The 22,472-nt window shown below is 46.9% G+C and overlaps 1 pseudogene; it reads left to right on the forward strand.

Moving 5' to 3' along the window:
* The first annotated feature begins 1,667 nt into the window (after positions 1–1,667).
* On the forward strand, positions 1,668–18,794 carry LOC140222917 (protein MAIN-LIKE 1-like; annotated as a pseudogene).
* The last annotated feature ends 3,678 nt before the right edge of the window (positions 18,795–22,472 follow it).

The raw sequence follows: 22,472 nt of genomic DNA on the forward strand, positions 1-22,472 counted from the left end.
AAACAAGCCGGTAGAAGGGGGCTTGGAAAAGAAAATGAGGGCAACTATTCACTGAACCAAGGAGCAACAGAATCCAAGAGGAAGAGTGAACGAACCGCCAACAAGTCCAAAACTATTCTATCTATGCAAGAGCAGGCCACTCAGTTGCTCACAAAGAAGTGTGGCATTCTTAATTCGAAGAAGGTGGCTGACGAAGCAGATCACCACAGATTCATGACTCAATTTGTGGACCCCCTCCAAAACAGTGCAGTGGATGACTTTCGAGATGCATTTGGTTTGAATGATCCACAGGGAGGGTCTCTTAGTGCGGTGGCACTGGAGGCAAATGAATAACTTCAATGCATCCATAGAATGGGTGTGGGGGTGTGGGTGTGTGTTGTATCAGTTCCATGTGTTTTCTGTCATGCTGTTTGTGGATGTGCTATTCGTGGTGTTCAGTGTGGAAAGGTGTTCAAAAGTTCAGGGTAGAGTTGGTGTTGTGGATAGAGGGAGGATCCAGTGTGGGCTATTTTTTCATGGTTACTTTGTATGGGATGTTGGAAGTTACATGGTTAGCTATCAAGGAAGGGGGTTTGTCAAGGAAGAGGGTTCAGTGGTTCTTGGCAGAACAAGGGTACTGATAGATAGCAAAGAGAACCAAAATGCAAATGAATGAACAGAAATGCATCATTTTAAACTAGAATGTGAGGGGTCTTAATGGAAGAGCAAGAAGAAAGGTAATAAAGGATCTTCTGAAGGATCACAACTACACTATTGTGTGCCTTCAAGAAATAAAGATGGAAATTATAGATGAATTTGTGGTAAGGGAGACTTTAGGGCCACAATTTGCAAGAAGTTACACTTATTTGCCGGCCCAAGCAACAAGAGGAGGGATCTTACTTGCAGTGCATGAGGACTACTTCAGTTTGTCCCATTCTGAACCAAAAAGCAATACACTCACGGCTAAATTAGAAGTTACAACAACACCAATTAGTTGGTGGATAACGAGAGTCTATGGCCCACAGGATGAAAATGATAAGCTTCTGTTCCTGAATGAGATTAGGTCTTGTAAACCAGCAGATTTAGACAAATGGCTCCTACTAGGGGACTTCAACATGATCTTAAACGTTGAAGATAAAAACAACACAAATATCAACAAGAGGATTATGGGAGCCTTCAGGACAACAGTGGATGATATGGAATTGAAAGAGATTAACTTGAGAGGAAGGAAATTTTCTTGGACAAACAATGTAACACATACTAGAATTGACAGAGTTTTTTTCTTAGGGGATTAGGAGTGCATGCTACCTAACTGTATCCTGCAGGCAGAATCTTCGTTATCTTCATATCACTGTCCATTGTTGTTGTTTGCACATAATAACTTGAAGACATTCAGAGGGTTTCGATTTGAATCATTTTGACCAAAAATAAGAGGATTCAGAGAGGAAGTCAGTGACATCTGGAACAAGCCCTTATCACTACATAACCCTTTCCTCAAACTACACACTAAGATGCAGCGTACTACAAGAAGGCTGAGGCTTTGGGCGAGATCAAGAATTGGAAATAATAGGCTTCTGTTGGTTGCTGCCAAGCAACTGATATTGATCCTTCATGTGGTACAAGAACACAGAATTTTAACCCCACAAGAGTTACTGCTAAAAGGGGATTTGAAGAATAGACTCCTAGCCATGTCAGCAATTGAAAATCTACGAGCAAGACAACAATCAAGAATCACATTCCTTAAAGCAGGAGATGCAAACTCCAAATACTTCTTTCTCAGTGCTAATGGCAGAAGAAGGAAAAACTTCATCAAGACATTGAACACAGGTCAGGGGGTTATTCACCAACAGGAAGAGAAAGAGGAAGCCATATTGGATCATTTCAGTTCGGTGCTTGGGAGCACAACAGAAAGAAATGAAACACTAAGCTGGGAACTAGTCAACCTGCCAAGGCAAGACCTGCAACATTTGGAAGCTGACTTCACTGAAGAGGAAATTAAAGAGGCTATAATGGACCTCACGCCAGAGTCAGCACCAGGGCCTGATGGTTTTATTGGGATTTTCTTCAATACTTGTTGGGACATCATCAAGGATGATATAATTATGGCAGTCCAGTACTTTCAAAACCTCCATGGGTAGCGCTTTAACATCCTGAATTCAGTTCATATTGTGCTCATACCGAAAACTGTTGAGACAGCAAAGATAACTGATTACAGGCCGATCAGCTTAACAAGCAGTATAGCAAAGATTATTTCAAAGATTCTAGCCAACCGTCTCTCACAATCACTGAATGTGCTTGTGTCAAGAAACCAAAGTGCCTTCATTAGGAATGAAGTATTCATGATAACTTCCTTTACACTCAGAATCTGATAAGAGATTTACATAGGGCACAAAGGCCGGCTTTATTTCTCAAGCTAGACATAGCAAAAGCTTTTTACACAATTCGGTGTGATTACTTGATGGAAGTGATGGAGCACATGGGGTTTGGCACAATATGGAGAGAATGGATCACAATTTTGTTGTTCACTGCAACTTTGTCAGTATTGGTAAATGGCTCCAGAACAGCAAAATTCATACACAGGAAGGGGCTGAGACACGGGGATCCACTTTCACTAATGCTGTTCATTTTGGCCCTAGAGCCACTGCAAAAACTTCTAGCTTTGGCTGAGCAAAACTCTGCACTATCTCCTATAAGCAGTAGAGCTGCAAAAATCAGAGTGAGTTTATATGCAGATGATGCAGCAATTTTTGTCAATCCTATCAAGGAAGAAATTGACATTGTCAAAACAATCTTTGAAACCTTTGGAAGAGTATCAGGTCTTAACATCAACATTGCAAAGAGTGCTGCATATCCTATTAGATGGGAAGGCATTCAAGTGGAGCAGGTGCTGCAAAACATGCCTTGCCAGCTAAAAGATTTTCCATGCAAGTACCTGGGACTGCCACTGTGCCTTAGAAGAATTACGAGAATTGAAGTGCAACTTGTCATTGATAAAATTTCAGGAAAACTACCTGCTTGGAAAGGTAAACTCCTTGATAATGCCGGAAGACTGACAATGCTTACTTCAATGCCTATATATTTTCTGTCGGTCTTCTCCTTGCAAAAATGGGCTCTTAAGAAGATTGACTAGCTAAGAAGGGGTTTCCTATGGAAGGGTTCTGATAGTGCACAAGGAGGTCACTGTCTTGTGAGATGGAAAAAATTTGTGCTGCCTAAATGCAAGGGTGGACTGGGGATTCTGGACCTTGACACTTTCACTCGGGCATTGAGATTACGGTGGCTCTGGTACGAATGGAATGAACCGGACAGGCCATGGGTGGGAACTACAACGCCTTGCACCAATATAGATCGTCACCTATTCAGAGCAAGCACGTCTGTGACAGTTGGAGATGGAACACATGCAAAGTTTTGGTATTGCAGCTGGCTCAATGGAAAAGCACCGATGGACATAGCACCCAACCTTTACAAGCTTGCGTGGAGGAAAAACAGATCGGTGCAGAAAGATTTAACTAATCACAATTGGACAAGAGGACTACGGCGCATGAATTCGGTTGAAGAAATGATTCAGTTCGTCACATTGTGGGACTTGATTCAGAATGTTCAGTTAAACGGTGAGGAAGACAGCATCCGATGGAAATGGACATCAACTGGTCCATACACTTTAAAGTCTGCGTACATGGCACAATTTCAAGGAACGTACTCATCCTTTCAAACACTGAACATATGGAGAGCTGATGCATAAGGAAAGCAGAAGTTCTTGCTGCTAGTTCAGAGTAAAATTCTCACAGCAGATAAACTCCTGGTAAGGAATTGGCCATGCTCACCACTATGCGTTCTATGTGATCAAGTTCCAGAAACGACATCTCATCTATGTCAGCAATACCCCTATGCAAAAGAAATATGGCTTCTGGTTGTCAATTGGACATGCACGAATGCAACAATGCAGGTAAGGAATGAATAGGAAATTGAAGATTGTGGAACATATCGCTGGCCAAACTGAATGGCAAGACACGACGATCAATTGCAGCTATCATGATGTACACAACATGGCACATATGGAAGGAAAGAAATCAAAGAGTCTTCGACAACAAATCTCTTAGGCCTAATCAAGTTCTCGGTATGATTCAAAATAATATCAACACACACCGGCAAGTGTGTGGGAATCCTTTGCTAGGAGATGAGCTCCATGTATCTTAATGTTGGTTGCTTATCATTATTATGTTCTAGTGTCCGAGAGAGATCATCTCATTTATGTAATTGACAACTACCTGTAATTTGGAACATCTTTTCTCTCTTAAATGCAAGCCAGTGCTCTGCCAATATGTAAAAAAAAAGTGGTTCACCTCCACCAAATCGAGACCAAAGTCTTTGCAGTGGCCTCCAAAAGTCTCCGGGTTTTCACCGCATTCCGATGCGGTGCAGGCATCCACGATTCCACGCCAACACAAACCCATCCGACGAGTTAGTAGCTTGCAGATGCCGCCACTCGCTGCGCTCGCTTTCAAGAGAAGATGACTTGCAGCTGCCGCGGAAACGCACGCAGACACCCCCGCCGAAGCCGAACCCAGCAGCGCTTTTGCCCGAATTCATTGCGGCTGAGCGCGGTCAGAGGAGGCCGCCTTGAATCAAATGCGCCTTTTCCCTTCCGGGTCTCGACAGGCAACAAGCTAGTGAACGTCTGTGTTGTGTGGCCCCCCGCATATACTTCATGTTCCTGTCATCGATCCTCTCTGTTGAGGACGGACGGGCGAGCGATCGAGACGGACAGATCGGCCGGCGATCGCTTTCGGTTGACGCCGAGTTAAGAGCTAGCGCGCGCGACAGAGCTACTAGTTTCTTGCTAGAACGTGGCTCTGTCTCGCTTGCTGCAGGTTTGGTGAGCCAAGTAAGCATCCGGCAAGAAAGTGGAGGAGGAGTAATTTGGATCCTCGAAGAAGACACAGAGGACGACCAACTGGACAAGCAAGAGGCAGAGCAAGCTAGCTACCACAGTGAGCAACAGTCGTAGGCTTGTACTAGTAGCAGTATTGCCCTGGCCGACTGGCCCTGTCTAGTACTAGTATCTTTCAGTGACCAGTGCATCGCGACCGCGTGCCCACACACAGATAGCCAAATAGGGAGGGAGAGAGAGGGGAAACGTCAACGCCTTGATTGAAGTCAACACTGGATCGGAGCTGCATGCGTTACGCTTCTTTATTTCTCCCCCGTCGTCGTCGTGAGCCCGCCCGTCAACCGTCTCGCTCGACGGGGGCGGCGCGGCCTGGGTTCGGCCACGTCGGCTCTGCCGTTGCCGCGCGCCAGGGATCGACGCCGATGGATAGGATGTCCGGTCGAGCCGCGCTTTCCCAACCAGCCTGCTGCCGGTCGATCGGCTCCAACTTTTTGACATTGATATCTGCTCCAAACTAGCAGGAGTATTAATGTTGTATGGACCAATGGTAGTGGTACTACACATCATCATATACAAGCATACTGTCCATACTGTGCCGGCCTGCTAGGAACCAAATACGCAGCAGACGAGCAGTCGATTCTATATTTCTATCTCTCTCATCCAAATATCTCTCTTTGTGCTACCAGTACATTAGTGTTCCATCCAAAAAAACAATTATATTCTAAATATCAGATAAAATGAAGTAGTTTACTTCAAACATCTACGACTGCATGTATAGTACAGTATGCTATAATCTTGTCCAGTTGCTTGTTCAATATTATCTGCAAGAGTTTCCAGTGTACTCCGTAATGATGACCGGCCGCCAATGCAGCAGCGGCTCCGTCTCGCCTCGCACAACCGTGTCGGCGGCGCACACGACCAAAAGTTTTGTTTGAGGCCGCTGCGTATACTCCATCGATCTGCGTAGACTCGTGCTGCAGGACCACCAGCCAACCTGCCGGCCAACACGACGACGACGACACAGGTCGCCGGCTGCGGTTAGCCGCTTTATATATCCGGAAAGTCCAAAAGATCGATCGTTTCAAGAAGTTGCATGATCCGGGCGCATGCCGCCGCTTACCACGCCGAAAAGAAAGCACACTCGCCGGGCCGGTGGTGCATGCATGCAACCATACCTTTACCAGGGGCCTGGCTACGTTACATTGCACCCGGTCCGCCAACAGGGATAAAAAGGGGGTCGTCGTCCAAGTCCTACGACGCCAATACGACGCGCCATGGAATCCATGACGACCGGACAGACATGGGTGGTGAGTCCTTGAAAAAAGAGAGAACGCTCGTGCACGCGTGTGCTGCGTTGCGCCAACCTTCGACCGGGGCGGAGATGGTCGCCGTCGACGACGACCTCTTTCCATCTGCCGGGGATCGATATATACGCGCCGCCACCGGCGGTCAATGTTACTGTCCGGCGCGCCTAACTAGTACTAGTTGGGGAAACAAACTAAATTAACCGCGCACGCACGTCGCCGTCGCCGTCGATGATGATAGCCGCCGCTCCGGGCGAAGCGAGTGATTCCGATCGGCTTCGTTAGTGCAGTGTGGTCTGTGCACGGCGGACCACACAGCGATCATTTCAATTCCTCTCATTCTCTGTTGTGCTGTGAGCGCGACGGAGAGAAGGATGGATCGGCCGGCGGTCGCTTTCGGTTGACGCGTGAGTTACTAAGAGCGCGCGAGGCAGAGCTCCTGCAGGGCTGCTTGAGTGGCTGGACAGCAACACGCCATGTCGACGAGCTCCGATCCGTTCCGCAAGTCAGCCATGCTCACTCTCACAGTCACAGGCTCACTCCTCCGCCTCCTTAATGTCCTGGTTCCTGTACGCTGAGCACGACGCCCTCTTTCCCCTTGTATTGCCAGTCGACCTCGCTCATTGATCCCACCCACCCATCTCCGGCGGTCTTCACACTCCAGCGGTTGCGTAACCGCAGCTAGGCAAGCATCGGGATCAGGTGAAAACGCAGAGTGACACAAGTACGGTAGCAAGATATACACAGTAGGCCAAATTAGTGTCCTTTAACCTTGACTTTGTGATGCTGTGTTGTAGGCAGTCACTGTTGCCGACTTTTTTTTATTTTGGCTCTTTTCGCGAAAAATCTCACAAATAGACCCCTGGCGAAACCAATTCCAAAAATGGACCCTTAGCTTGGCGCCAGGATGGCTGGCGCCAAGCTATAACAGTGACTCCGACGTGACGCCGGCCCCCTGACGTCATGGCGCCAAGGCTCGACGCCAGCCTCCCTGGCGCCAAGCCTTTTACCTTAACGCCCGGCTCCTTCCTTTTGCGTATTTTGATTTCGCATCTATTCACCAACCCGCGCCGGCTCGCTCGAAGTACGCCGCCGCCGCCGCCAGGAGCCGCCCCGCCGTGCGCCGCCCGGCCACCCCGCCCGGCGCCCCGGCCAGGCCCGCCCGACCCGAGCCGCCCGGCTCGAGCCGCGCCGCCCCGCCCCGCCGGTGCCCCCGGCCGGGCCCCAGCGCATACCGTGGCCTGAGGCGGGCCGCCCCCCACCCTGTGCCCGCTCCCGACCGGGCAGGCCGCCTCCCATCCTATTCCTGCTCCCACCACGACCGAAGGTAATTAATTGTAGTATAATTTAGATAGATAGGTTTAGATAAAATAGTTATGTTGATAAATTAGAATAATTAGGTAGAATTGTTAGATAAAATAGGTAGATAGATAAAACAGATAGATAGAATTGTTAGATATGAAAACTAATATAATTTGGTAGCATAGTAAACTAGTTATTACGATATTAAGTTAAGTAGTTGTATAGTTAAGTACATATGTACATATTAGGTGACATAGTTAATATTAGGTGACATAGTTAGTTAGTATATGTGACATAGTTAGTTAGTTGTATTTAGTAGTTAGTAGTCAATTGATACTATCTGATTTCATACTAGACTTAGAATGTTTGATTTATTATGGACTAAATGAATTGTGCGTCGTTATATTGATATACTAGATGGAGAACGTAGTGAGCATATATCACGGCGGCACCGTGAAAGGGATGAATATGGATGTGTTAAGTTTGTTGCCATGCAATGCGAGGTTGTCATATTCGATGAGAAACCATCGTTTAGTGAGTTGCTTGCAAGGGCTCGGGAGGAGTTACATTGTCATGAAGATGATGAAATCACAGTCGAGGGCATACTTCACCTAGGTTCCCCTCTCAACATTCAAAGGAAGATGGTCCCAATTCGGTGTGCAGGCTAGTGGGAAAAATATGTGAGGACGGTTATGAATGGTCATTCCCCAAGTGTTGAAGTGGTTGTTCGTCGGGTGGGAGTTGATCCAAATCCTCGTCGGTTTTCCCGACCAATGGGTCAAGAGCACACTTCGATCCTCCCGTCCCAGAACCTGTTATGGACGTGGATGTTGCACCTACTATTCCCGATGCTGAATCTGCCCTAATGAAGTAGTTGGACATGGTTGTCGGATTGTTGATGATGTGGCGGACTCTTCTAATAAGTTTCTTTTCACTCAGAATGATCCGAGTAAGTGTCTTACCGGTTTCTATTGTTGAGAGATAATCCATTCGTTCCATCAAGTTAATCTTTACTCATATTTGTACTTGATGGCGCAGGAGATCTTCCAGAAAATGTGGATGTGCCTCTGAGATTTCAAGTGCAATTGTGGTAGGCCAAGGCAGTACCACTTCGTATGTTCTCATTTGGTGGCAGCAGCTAGGCATCGCAATTTTGATATTGAGAGCATGATACCTCATGAGTTCAGCGTAGACACCCTTGTGCGGACATGGAGCCCCTGCTTCGTGCCTTTCTGGGATCCTTGAGAGTGGCCTCCATATGATGGGCCAAAATATGTTGCGAATCCTGCATACCGTTGGAACAAACGTGGAACAAGGAAGCGGACGAGGCATAACATGACTAGGGATCAGGTATCCGGAAGAACGAGGCGTGGTAGAGCAACACCATTTCTTGCTGATCCAGAATAGAACGAGTGCGGCAAGTGTGGTAGATTGGGTCATAATTCACGCACTTGCCGTTGGCAGATTAGTGAGGTACGACGAGTAGCTCTTTTCGTTACTTCATATGTGTTTTATTCATACAGGTTGTGTTTCTACATCTCTAACTTCATGATTTATTGTTTACTAATTTTATTTGTTTTTGCCTTTTTTAGGATGGCGCACTTCCACCTACTAGAGGAGGCGTACGACCAGACCCACCGAGGTCGTCTCATAGCGGCAGGGCAGGTAATAATCTACAATTCATGATTCAAGCTTTGCAAGCGGTCACGTCTTGTATCCTAAGAAATGTCTGACTCGGTTTGTTTGCATGCAGGTCCTTCCGCTCCTTCGTTCTAGAGCCCATCATGGGTTCTTAGCGCTGCAGTATGACGACCGCTACACTCCTTTGCTAGAGATGGCGGGCCTAGATGTCATCTCGTATCAGGTTCGTCGTGGGATGCCCAAGTTCAACTCAGCGGCTATAACTGCGTTGGTTGACAGGTACTATTACCTTCGTTCATATTCATTTTATTATGTCTTTACATGTTAACAAATAATAATCCTGCAAAATGCAGGTGGCGGCCCGAGACTCACAGCTTTCACCTGCCGTTCAAAGAGATGACAGTGACCCTACAGGACTGTCAGAAGATGCTGGGTCTGTCGATTCGCGGCCAGGCAGTCACTGGACCGTGCATCTCAGAGGGTTGGAGAGCACGAGTGGCAGGCTTCCTTGGGCGAGAGGTTGAGGAGCCGGGGACTCGCACATCTGGAGTGCTAATCTCCTGGCTGCGGGAACACTTCGGCCAGTGCCCCCAGGACGCGGATGCGGAGACAGTTGGGCACTACTGCAGGGCGTGGATACTACACCTGTTTGCCTGCGTTCTTTTCCCAGACGCTACAGGAGACACTGCGTCTTGGATGTGGATCCACTGCCTCACTGACTGGCACCAGGCGGGTCTTTACAGTTGGGGATCAGTTGTGCTGTGCTTTCTATACCGGCAGCTGTGCGAGGCGTGCCGTCGGACTTCAGGCTCCCCGTCAGTTGGTGGGTGTGTCTACCTATTGCAGTTATGGATGTGGGCCCGTCTTCCTGTTGGTCGTCCCGAGATTATGCCGCGTCGACCGTGGTTCCCAGGTGAGACGCCGAGACGGCAGCTGACATGGGCATATATTTGGGATCAGGTTAAGGTTAGCCATACGAGGTTGGACTGCGCGTACATGGATTACATCAATGAGATAGACGCGCTCACGGCTCATAGTGTAAGTGAAATTTTTTTTAACATGCTTTGTAATCTTTTAGTATAACAACTAACGTTTTGATTGACATTTTGCAGGTAAATTGGCAGCCTTACGACGGAGAGGACGCACTTCCTTTTCCCCTTAGCTTCATGTGTGCGCCGGACGATGATGTTTATAGGATGGTGTGCCCTCTCATTTGCTTCTATGCTGTCGAGTACCACCTGCCAGATCGAGTAGCACGTCAATTTGGGATGAGGCAGATTTGGCCAACACCGGCGACCTCGACTAGTGTCGAGTTACACACGTAAGTCTTTTCCTATTTGATTTATTTCAATACTATTAACTAAATTTTGGCTAGCAGTAACATGTAACGTGACGTGCAGCATGGATCGTAAGAAGAAACAGAAGGTCTCTGAGTGGGCCGCGTTCCACCAGGCGTACATTCAGGAATGGGACCAGTTCGGGGACAACGTGGACGAGAACGACAAGCCGCACACAAACAGTGAGTACAGGCAATACCAGAGTTGGTACCAAGGTGCGACGCGTCACAGACTGAGGGCAGCGTGGACGGAAGATGACTACGCCGACATCCACTCATCCGACGATGAAGACACGGTGTACGATCAGAGTACTCGTGCTGGAAGGTAGGTGGAGGCAAGACCAATCCTGGATAGGATGGTAAGACAATTGTTTCACTTTTCTATGTTCTATGTTAAGTTACTTAGAGATTTAATTAGTTAGATAAGGACTTATTCACCATCTGACTTAATCATTTAGTCATTTAGTAACTTAGTGTGTAAATAAGTTAATGACTTAATCATTTATTGCTTTAGTGACTTAGTCATTTGTTGCAGGGGCGTACCCTCCAAAGCTCGGTTAGATATATAGAGCATTTCCATCCTAGAGTTTCGGACCCCGAGACGCGGAGCTTCCTAGAGGTAAGTCTCAAATTATTCTTTCGAATACTTTGTTAATACGTTACATTCTTCTTTTGTGTAACTAGTTTTTACTACTGCAGCGACTGTCAAATCGGCTTCACCGTGCCGCTGCTCGTTGTGGTTGCAGGACTGCCATGACGCGAGACGTGCACGTTCCATCCCTACGCGAAGGAGGCGTCGGTACATCTAGCCAAGGTCCCTCAGGTTCGAAATCAATTGCATCCAAGGATGAGGACGACGACGACGACAACGATGAGCAGAGGGCCGAGGAGCTTGGCCCGTCTCAGCTCCAGGAGGCTCCCTTGAGTCAGCCTACATAGGTTGTAGGCACTAGACTACGTCATCCACGTTCTCCTTACACTCCAGGCACCGATGCCCTTGGTCACAAGGGTAAGGGTAAGACTAGGAGGCAGTGACGGTTCTTATTGCGAACTTTGTATTATATGGACTGTTTGTATATATGGACTTTCATTCTGAACTATTGTGGATCATTATGAATGTGTCATATGCTTGTGTTATATGCTTCTATGTTTGTATTTATGTTCACTATTCATCTCGTAATTTTGTATGGATTGCATCAAAAAGTAGGGAAAATTCTGCTGAAATTTCGCTAACAAGTACCTTTTTTATTTTCTGCGGAAATTTCACTAGACTACGACTTCGAAATGCATTACATCTCAAAATAAACATAGGTCGTCTACAAATTGCGTGTTCATACTTAAAGTGCATTATTACATGACAACATAATAAAAGTCTCACAGTAGAAAATATTGTTCATAAATAAACCATAGAACTAGAACCTAAATATGGCTACTGAGTGCAACGAGGCCACTTTCCCTTCCTTAAGGCATCGGGATTCTCCTCAACCACTGCTTTCGCTCGGCGTGCCCGCTCAAGCTTCTTCTCCCTCTCCTCCCTGTTCGCAGCAACCCGCCTCCTTTCCTCCTCTTCCTTGTGCTCTTTTTCCACAGCCTCCTCTATGAGCCTCTTCTCGTACACCTCCTTCCTCTCTGCATCCCAGTGCATCATATACTCCAAAAATTCCTTATCTTCAGGATTGATCTTAGTGTCGATCCACTGCTCAAAATCACATAGCGGTGGAGGGGTCTACAACAAATGCAATTGTTATAAAACAAAAAAAATTATGGACAATAATTATAAGACAACAACAATTCCTTACCAACATGTTAATGCGGCGCTGACGAAGTGTAGGTTCAAACGCAAAGTTGGAACACATCCAATACCTCTGCCTATACGTGGCATGTTCTTCGGACTTGGCTACCTTGCAAGGATCGCCGCAAAAGCACATCGGCACTGGAACACCACTAGGCAGAGGTAATGGATCGAACGCATTTCCGGTCTTCTTTGCGCCATAACTACAATTTAGTTTATTTCGTTCTATGAATCAAACGCACTTAACAATAAACCTACAATTAAGATTTTTTTCATTTGATCCACAACAATGAGCATATAACATAACTACGTGCGCTGAGATTACCTTAGTTTCTTAGCTTTTCCACGCCTCGGCATCCTACATTTGCATGAAACCCAAAGTTCAAAAATGCAACAAATATATAGCGAATCGATGTGAAAAAAAGGTACGAGGGAGAGAGGATACCTTGCTCTTCAGGATCCACGGATCAAATGAAAGTTTCCTAAGCTACAATGTCGATTCGTAGTCTAGGGCAAAGTAGGGAGAGTAAAAACCCAAGAGAGTGGAGAAGAATGAGGAGGAACTCTCGGGCAGAAAGAAGGGGGCGGTATATGTAGGGAGGCTTGGCGCCAGGGAGGCTGGCGCCGAGCCCTGGCGCCAAGATCTATGGCGCCAAGGCTTGGCGTCATAGATCTTGGCGCCAAGCCTCGGCGCCACGTCAGGGGGCCGGCGCCACGTCGGAGGTGCGTGTGGGGGACCTTGGCGCAAGGATGGCTGGCGCCAAGACGTTATAGCTTGGCGCCAGCCATCCTGGCGCCAAGCTAAGGGTCCATTTTCGGAATTGGTTTTGCCAGGGGCCTATTTGTGAGATTTTTTCGCGAAAAGGGCCAAAATAAAAAAAAAAGTCGGGTCACTGTTAACATATACACTCATCTCTGTGCGTACGTCGCAGTAAGCATATGATTCGAGCCTTGGAGGTACGTACTATGGACACTTTCTTGCTGGAATTTGACTATGTGGTTGCTTGCTTGCTGGTTTGGTGACTGGTGAGTCAAGCAACCAGCAGGAAAGCGAAGGGATGATCCGGAGGATCCTCCGAGAAGGGCCACTAATTATCCACGTGTAAAGAATCGGTGCTAGTTACCTAAGAGCAGGAGGGGTCGGGGGGGTAAATCAGGTAACTTAAAAACTTAATCTATAGCTTCCACTATTTTGTATAAAGATAAACTAGATCATTCTGTCCTAAAGGTGAATTCTATGGTTGATCTAGAGTGGAACCCTCGTCCCAAAATAAGTCTTGCAACCTAGAGTCAATCCTAACAAGATACTAAACTAAAAAAGTAAAGGCACACAAGTTGCAAGTATGAAATGCGGAAATTGCAAGTATGAAATGTGGAAATGTAAGAGGTTAGGATGAGGGGAGGTAAACTCTTGACACGATGATTTATCCTGTGATATCGGTAGGCATTAAGCCACCACTAGTCTACGTTGTTGAAGCACTCACACAAGAGTATTGCTTCCTGGTCACCAAGTCTCTCCCAAGGCATCCCTTGACTTGCCACAAAGGCTCGGCCACTAAGGCACACGCCAAGTTTCTCGGTCACCTTGATGCTGTTTCCACTAAGGAGTTTCTTCACGAAGGAAGGGGGTCTTCACGTCCCCCGCACAAGATCGTTGACGCCGCTCCACACCAAGCTAGAGGGTCGAAGACTTGCCGGCGAGTCACCAAGGCTTCAAGGCGCCGTCACACTTCTTGTACAACGGTGGTTCACTCTAGAACCTGATCACAAGGTCGGCAGACCTTGCACTCACTCCTCTCTAGGCCTATCCTAGCACTAATCACTCCGTAAGCTTGTGCTAAGCCTTAGATGAATCACATAAGCACTTTTGATAGCTTGGATATATTCTTGATGAGTCTTGGTCTTCAATGCATCCCTGGACACTCCAGCAACTCCAAATGGGTGAGTAGTGGGGGTATAAATAGCCTCAAGGGCTCAAAGAGCCGTTGCTCTAACGGCTAGTTAAAAAGTATACCATTGCATGTTCCGATGATCTATTTTTGTCCTGCATCGAAACATCCGGTGCAACTAGCCGTCGGACTCCCCACGCCCAAATTCCTCAGAAACTCAACCGACGCTTTATCCGATGCTACCATCGGATCATCCGGTACTATTGTTCACGTCACATAACCGTTGAATCCCCTGACGTCATGTTCCAACGCTTTCTCCGATGGAGCCGTCGGATCATTCGGTGCTGAAGTCATTCTAGCCAAAACCTTCTGTTTGGAATCAAAGAAAATATGCTTTGTCTGACGCTCCTTCTTGTGCATACCGTCGGATCATCCGGTGCTATTGGATTTTCTTTGCCTTCCAAGCCTGTGCCTCAGAATTCGTCCGACGCTACTATAAAAGTGACCATCGGAATATCCGATAGTTGACTTTTCTTGATTTCTTCCGCAGCGTACCAAATACTCTGACGTTTAATCCGACGGTCTTTCTGGAGGCTATCGGAACATCCGATGGTTCTTTTTCTTTATTCCGATTCGTCCAATGCATCAATACCATAGAATAATCCTAGATATCATGGCTTGGTCACTTAAATACTATAGATTGGATACTCGAATACCATAACTTGGATACTCGAATACCATGATTTGGGTATGAAGAATACCATTATTTGAACCTTGCCATAATTTGGTTTGCATTCTTGGAACTAAAAAATATACAAAGTACTAGATAAAACATTAGTTCCAATAACTATGTTGTCATCACCAAAATCACAAACTATGGCTTAATGAGGTCATCTCGCCGTGGGATTCCGTCGTCTCCCTCCCCGGAGGCCCGGATGATGGGCGCTTGCTTGTTGGATCTTGGCATCTATCAATTTAATGGCGAAAACAAAAACACTATACGCAGCGACAGACGACGGGCCGTTGACCCTCGCCTGGGATCATTAAGCAATGACGCCATCAGTGGCGCTAAACGTCTCCGGGTCCGACCCCAAGCCGCCTCGCGGTCGCCGCGCCAACGCTAGTAATTGCTGGTGTGCCTGGCCCTGAGCTTTTCCCACGTCACCTGCTCTAATGCCACCGTCCCTCGTCGTGATGAGTCCCAAAAGGGGCTCGCGCGGCGTGGGGCGGCCACGTCGTCGCCTCCCGACGGCGGGCGCGTCGTGGGCGGCGCGCGGCCGGGGTTCGGCCACGTCGGCGCCGGCGAGGGATGACGGATCTATGGGCCATGGCCGGCCGACATGCTTCCCCAACCAGGCCCCTTAATTGCCCGTTGATCGGCTTCGGAATTCAGATTGGCTCAACTTTTCGGCATAAATATCTGCTCCTCGCTAGCAGGAGTATTGATGTTGTTACGTATGGGCCAATGCTACGACTGAATCATACAGTACCTTTCTTTCAAGGTACCAATCTTTCTTTTCCAGGGTGTTCATACCGTGCCGGACTGCTAGGAAACCAACACAGAGCGGGCAATTCCGAGTAAACAAGCATGTGCATGTGGCTGTTGGATGAAGTTTCCTCGGCATTGCGTTTTAATTTGTGTGAAAAATTTTTGTGTCCTGGTCCGGAGTCTGAAACAATTCCGGGCTTCAGAATTTCGACCAAAGGTCGTGTAACGTTAAGCAAGTAAGCATTTTGCATTCATTTACGAGGAGCGTTTTGACTGGCTTCCTGTTCCGCAGGCATGACTTGAGAAGCAGGTCTACATGATTTGGAGGTGAGTTTTACTGGCATGTACTACTGCTCCAATTCAGTAGTCAAAAAAGGTGACTTGGAAGTTACAAGTGCAAGACTTTCCTTGCCATCGACTTGTTGCCAGGATCACTTTTCAATTAATATACCGGTTAAATTTCGAGGGAAAAAACGGTGAAATGATTTTTTTAAAAAAAGTATAGTAACTTTCACGTACGGAGAGACGAAGTGATTGCATTGAATTCCGTCTGTCAGAAAACAATCGCACACGGATGGACGATGGATCAACAAGTATGCTGTCCGCGCTGCCTGGTGTGTGACAACCAGAAGGTGATGGGGATACCGATTAGCCACCGTACCATCCCCCATATTTATTGTGCATTTTACGAGTTGAATGGATGGACACGGATGCGACGGAGGAGGATTCCACGGAGTACGACCTCATTCATCCCCCATGCGGCGAGCAGAGCACCAATAAAAAGCGCTGCAAATGTTCGCTTGCCACACCTTGAAATTTTTAGATTTCAGTATGTGGTTAGAAAGAACAATTTTTTTATAATTTTAAAATTTTTCCAACATTTATTTTCTTGATAGGAAATTTAGTATAGGAAAATAATTGAGTGTTTTTAATGAATTAAATATAATGGTTCTATATGTGTTGCATTCATGCCAATGCATCTTGGTATTTCATGAGTGCAAAGGTTTTAAAATACGTTTAGATGTCGATTAGGTTCCTATGAGAATTTTTCAGATTTTTCTGGTACTTATTCTCATTTTTCTAGAGCTAAATCTATTTATTAGAAGGCTCTAGAACCCTTTTCACGAGCTCCAAGGGTTTTATTTGGACTCCTCATAGCCCAATCTACCTCTAGGATTTTTTTTCCTGGATTTTTTAGGATTTTTTGTTAATTAAATGAATTATCTAGATTTTTCTTTTACAAGAAATAGAAATCCTTTTCGTCTGGATGAGCCTTGGGCCCGACCCGCCCTGCTTCGGCCCAGCCAAGCTCGTGCGCCGCCGCTAGTTTCCTAGCACCGCCGTCGCCGCCTTCTTGGCGTGCGCGCCACGGTCATCATCGGGCCCTGCGTCCTATAAAACGCGACAGCCGAGCCTCTGGTTCTCCCTGTTGCTCGCGCCGGCCACGCCTCGCTCATCCCGGCTCGCACAACACTACCGCCGGCCTTTGCTGTGTTGATGCACCGCGCCCCTTCGTCCCTGGAGCAAGACACCACCACCACCACGATCCCCTCTACGAGACGAAGCCGGTGCGCTGCTCCTTGTCATTGTCAAGTCACCGGAGTGCCGTGGCCTTCGCGAAGAGCAGAGCCACAGCCCAAGCTCTATCCGCCCGATTTGCCACCCATGGGCACAGCCGGACGAAGCCGCCAGGGCCACCAGCTTCACCGAGCTTCCACGCATCTTCTCCACCACGCGCTGTCATCAATTGACCGCCGAAGCCCTGCCATCCGCGTGAAGCCACGAACCGCCACTGCCAATCACTATCGGGCCAAATTCCAGCCATCCTCCTCCACCTCCGGTGTCGGTGAGGCCTCCCGTGAGCTCGCCTCAACCTCCTCTTCCAATCCCCCTCCTCACCGTGGTCCCCAGGTCACCGGAGTGCCGAACCGCTATCCGCCATGGCAAAAGCTCCCCTCGAGCTAATCTGTAATTTTTGGCTGATTCTTTGTATCTTTGTATAGTTGCTGAGAAGCTCCTGAATAGATTAGATCCTCTCAACCTAACCCAAGCCAAGATCTTTTTTGATTTAACCCTGCTCTTTATCGGATTCACGAGCACTGTTTCATGTGTCTCGGGAATCTTCACTCCTAGTCCTCCCAATCTATAGTTAATCATGAATAGATCCTTAAAACCTTGTTTAACCCATAGATTCCACGTTTTACCTCCGTTTAACCTTGTTCTTGTTACGATAGATTCATGTCAACTTAAATCACGCATTAGAAGCAATGTTGGTCAAACTTGAGATGCTTTGACTCTCCAAGATTCTTGAAATGACTTACAATTTGAGATGGAGGGAGTACTTAAATATTTATAAATAAAATTAAACTAAGCTTTACATCTTCTTTGCATATGTAAATATGACTTGATTAATCCCAACTAAGGATATTTCTCTAAAATATCTTTACATTTTTTTCTCAACTAAAATAAATGAAACATGTAACTCTTGTCTTTTCTTTTATAATCCAAATCTTAGTTCCTTGCGTTCGTGTGATACTAGAATCGAGCCCTAGTGCGTTCTTTTAAAGCTTTTCTCTTTTATTAGTGTATTGTTCTTAGTTGTGTTTGTTTGCTTTGTATGCTTGTGCCGGTGATTGCTTTGAGTAGAAGGATTGCTGTTTGAAAACTTTGAAGATTAAGAGTTTCAAGAGAGTAAGAGATGAAGAGCAGTAAGAGTAACTTTTTATTGGAGAAAGGCATCATCCTTCTATCTATGCTTATTTACAAGAATACCATGCATTAATTGGAACATGGAGCGACCACCCAGGAAAACAGTGCAACCACAAGAACTACATAGCTCTGATGTTGATTAATTAATTAGAGACTCTAGTTCAGGGTAATCTTACCGAAAGGGCAAGAGGGAGGATTGAGTCGTTGTATAGCCCTGTCCTCTTAGGAAGTGGGCTTTGCTAAGACACTATGCCCATTAGAGAGGTTTATGCACGTCAGACACCGAAACTTTAGCGAGTTACCACTTATTAAGGAATCTTTGTAAGGCCCCGTAGCGTCCCTATGCAGTCACACCTCAGTAGTGTGACGAGTACCTAATCAGCACAGCATGGTTGGGTCTAAAGTTCTTCTGAACTTTTACGTGACTTGTAGGTAAAGATGTACGTCCTCTTCAGAGTGTAAAACTGATATATCAGCCGTGCTCACGGTCAAGAGCGGTCTGGACCCTCACATGATAATTGAACTTGAAGATGGACTTAAATCGTTATTCTGGTTATTTCTTGTAGCCTTGCTGAGTACCAACCATAAGTGTACTCACCCTTGCTTACTGCTGCTCAGAAGAGAAAGTTGTGTGAAGTTTTCTGAAGGTGATGCTGAGTTCTAGATATACGCGACCCCCAGTCAATTGCCTGTGAAGTTTGGAGTCTACGTTTCCAGGATTAAGTTGTATATCTCTCGTAAATCATTATTTATATTTTTTATGCGATACTGTTACTATTATTTACTTAGTGATGTTATGAAACTAGATCATATAGGTAGCACTTGGTTTTATTTTAAATTCGAGTGTGACACCGCTGCTTGGCCCTAGAAAGCGACCGAGTGAAGCTGCTGCCGTAGCCCTTTTCGCGCCAGGGACCCACGCATGGGATGATGCACTGCAAACCTATCGGTCGATCGCCGCCGTCATCTCTCCTGGGGAAAAGCCAAACCAAAAGGGAGTGGAAAAAAAATAAAATGATTCGATCCTGCAGAAAGGTTGTGTTGTGTGTGGCATCATCTCCATCCATCCGATTTTTGGATTGGAAAGAACCAAAGGAGGAATATAATCGTACGTGATGACGCCAAGTGTTGATTAATTGGTGATTAATGGTCGGTCCGGGCACGTAATGCATCCATCCCAGGAAAGTTAAGCACAGTTTGCTGAACCCAGCTTGCTGTGCTTGGATGAGCACAAATAAACCAAAAAGGAAGCTGCTTCGATCGGTAGAGAAAGAGATGATGATGATATATTCGATGCGATGGGTCACCATGACATATCATTTGTGATTGAGTGCCCGTATTATCCAGTGCAAGTGCTATTATGCTAATGCAGCTAGCGATTGCTTTTTAATTTAGTGTAAGGCAAAAATGCGATCCAGCCGTTTTCTTTCCTTTTTCTGGATCTGACGTAGCGAAGTGAGACACATGCATGTATGCAATTAAGCACGCACGCGTTGAGCCGCTCGCGATCGCATGCCAGAACACTTTTTTCCTGAGGAGAGGAGAAAATCTTGGGCGGCAATGCGCTGTGGTTTCAGTGACCGGGAAGGAAAAGAAAGCAAAGTCTAGGCTGGAAGACGAGGACGATCGACCGAGCACCACCACACCGGGCATTATCGCCATGCATTGTCGCAGGTGGATATGTGACGATATCATCATCATTAGCGATGCATCGATGGATCTTCCTCGGCCGGAAATTCCACACGCCAATAGGACATGCATGCGGGGTCAGAGGCAGGGGAGGAGAGCACGCTGTGCGCACGCCACGCATTTGTCAATCGGGCGCCGCCCAGGACAGGTCTCCAACAGTCCCACTACCAGCAGTCGTGAGGTCGCCGTAAATGTGAGGCGGCGGGCCGGCCGGCCAGCCAGCCGGTGCACATGTCACGTGTCAGTTGTGCTGTGCGGTCGGTCACGCTAGCTTACATTACACAGGAGAAGGGCAAGCACTGTATTCCTTCTCTTTTTGCTACTGTCCGTCAGTAACATAGTAGTATCCTCTAGCTACGGTGTCTGGCTCGCCTACGCCTTCACCAAACCGGCCAGAGTCTTTGCGGTGGCCCCCAAAAGTGTTCCGAGCCCGTTTAATTTTTTCACCGCATCCCGATGCGGTGCGTGCATCCAATAATCCAACACATCTGATGGAGTGGTGCTAACTTGCACCTGCCGCGCGCTCGCTTTCAACAAATCAACACAAGAGAAGATGACTTGCAGCTGCCTGCCGCGGAAATGCACGCAGACACCCCCGAACCCAGCAGCGCTTCTGCCCGAGTTCATGCACTGCGGTCAAAGGAAGCTTTCCATGCGCCTTTTAATTTGCAGCTCTTTTTTTTAGTTAAACGGCACGGGCTAAACAGGTGATTAAATATACAGAGTAACATGTATGATAGCAATGGCCAGTTCGTGAAGAATGCTAGGAGAAAGCTTTTGTTTTTTGGCCTCAAGCTCTCAGTTCATACTTTCCCAAACAGTAAAGACATTTTTGTCTTGGGTGTTTGGAAGTGATTCAGCCTGAATCCTATAGAGGAGCTAGAGTCCGAACCATCCCAAACAAGTCCTAAGCATATAGTCTCAGTGGATTCATCGCAGTAATATGCTGTCTAGTAAATTATGCATATGGTGCATATTATACAATCGGCGAGTAGATTATTATTTAATCAAGACACGTACTATAGCAAGTTAATTTCTTGCTAGAATGTGGCTCTGTTTCGCTTGCTGGTTTGGTGAGTCAAGCAAACGGCAACAAAGTGGAAGGGGTAGTCCGGATCCTCTGAGAAGAAACTGAGGAGAAACAGAGGACCAACTGGACAAGCAAGACAGTAGAGGTAGCTAGCAGTCTAGCACAGTGAGCAACAGATGACGCTTGCTCAATCAGTGCTGTTCCAGACTTCAGTTCCCATGCCAACACGCAAATCAGAAACGGCCCTCCTCCTAAACACAACGCTACGTCACCCTGCTTGTGCTCCAGTACTAGCAGTACCGTCCTGGCCCTGTCTAATTAATGTGCAAAAAGAAAAAAAATTAGGGAGTATCTTTCAGTGACCAGTGCATCGAATGTTCACTCGCGACCGTGCACACAGAGAGAGATCAGGGTGGCAAAAAAACGTCAACGCCTTGATGGCATGATGACGGGTTCCTACAGGCTACAGCCCTACGGACAGCAGGGTGTCCACCTCCAATCCAACCGTGTGGACGCCCTGCGGGATCACCGGATCAGCACCAGGTCAACACTATCTGCCGTGAACCCGCCCGTCAACCGTCTCGCTCGACGTCGACGTGGGGGCGGCGCGGCCTGGGTTCGGCCACGTCGGCTTTGCCGTCGCCGCGCCAGGGAAGGAAGGATCAAAGGATGGACGACGACCGACCTGCTTCCCCAACCAGCCGCCTTAATTATATTGCCGGTTGATTGGATTCAGATTATTGGCTAAACTTTTCGGCATAAATATCTGCTCCTAGCTATTGATGTTGTATGTATGGGCCAATGGTATTATACAGCTTTTCAAGACGTCCATACCGTATCGTGCCTGCCTGCATTTTTTAACTGATGGGGTGTTAAAACTTAAACATGTGTTTATGTGTTTGGTTGGAAGACAACTTGGAATGGGACGATCATTTCTTATTTGGTTTGTTTTTTGTTTGTTCCGAAGATATGCTGAATTGATCTTTTAGCATTTGATAACAAAAGGGAAAATGGAACACCATGGCTTAATTCTTGACGCTGAATGCCTGACGGTGGTAGCCGTGTTGTCGTTGGCCCCCCAGCAACAGCAAATGATTGCCAAAAGCAAGTCCGCAGCTCGGCTCACCTTCTTCCCCTGTAGCAGCGACACCGTTGCGGGCGACAGTTTCTTGTTCAATTATTCGTTTTTTTTAAAGACGCTTGTTCATTTTTTTTAATTCAAAAGACGTTTGGTTGCGATGCTAAAAGTAGGATGCTGTGACACATCCCAAATGCGTCACGTACATTTTGTGTCTTCTTGAGAACATAGGACTTCGAGGGCACGGCACGGCTCATGGAGCTGTTGCTTCTTTTCTTTTCTTTTCTTTTCTGTTCTTTTCTTTTCTTTTCTTTTTCCTGATGTCCTTTTCCGGCAAAACGAC

The sequence above is a fragment of the Setaria viridis genome, chromosome 5 (assembly GCF_005286985.2).
Source record: "Setaria viridis chromosome 5, Setaria_viridis_v4.0, whole genome shotgun sequence".
In the NCBI taxonomy this organism is placed as follows: Eukaryota; Viridiplantae; Streptophyta; class Magnoliopsida; order Poales; family Poaceae; genus Setaria; species Setaria viridis.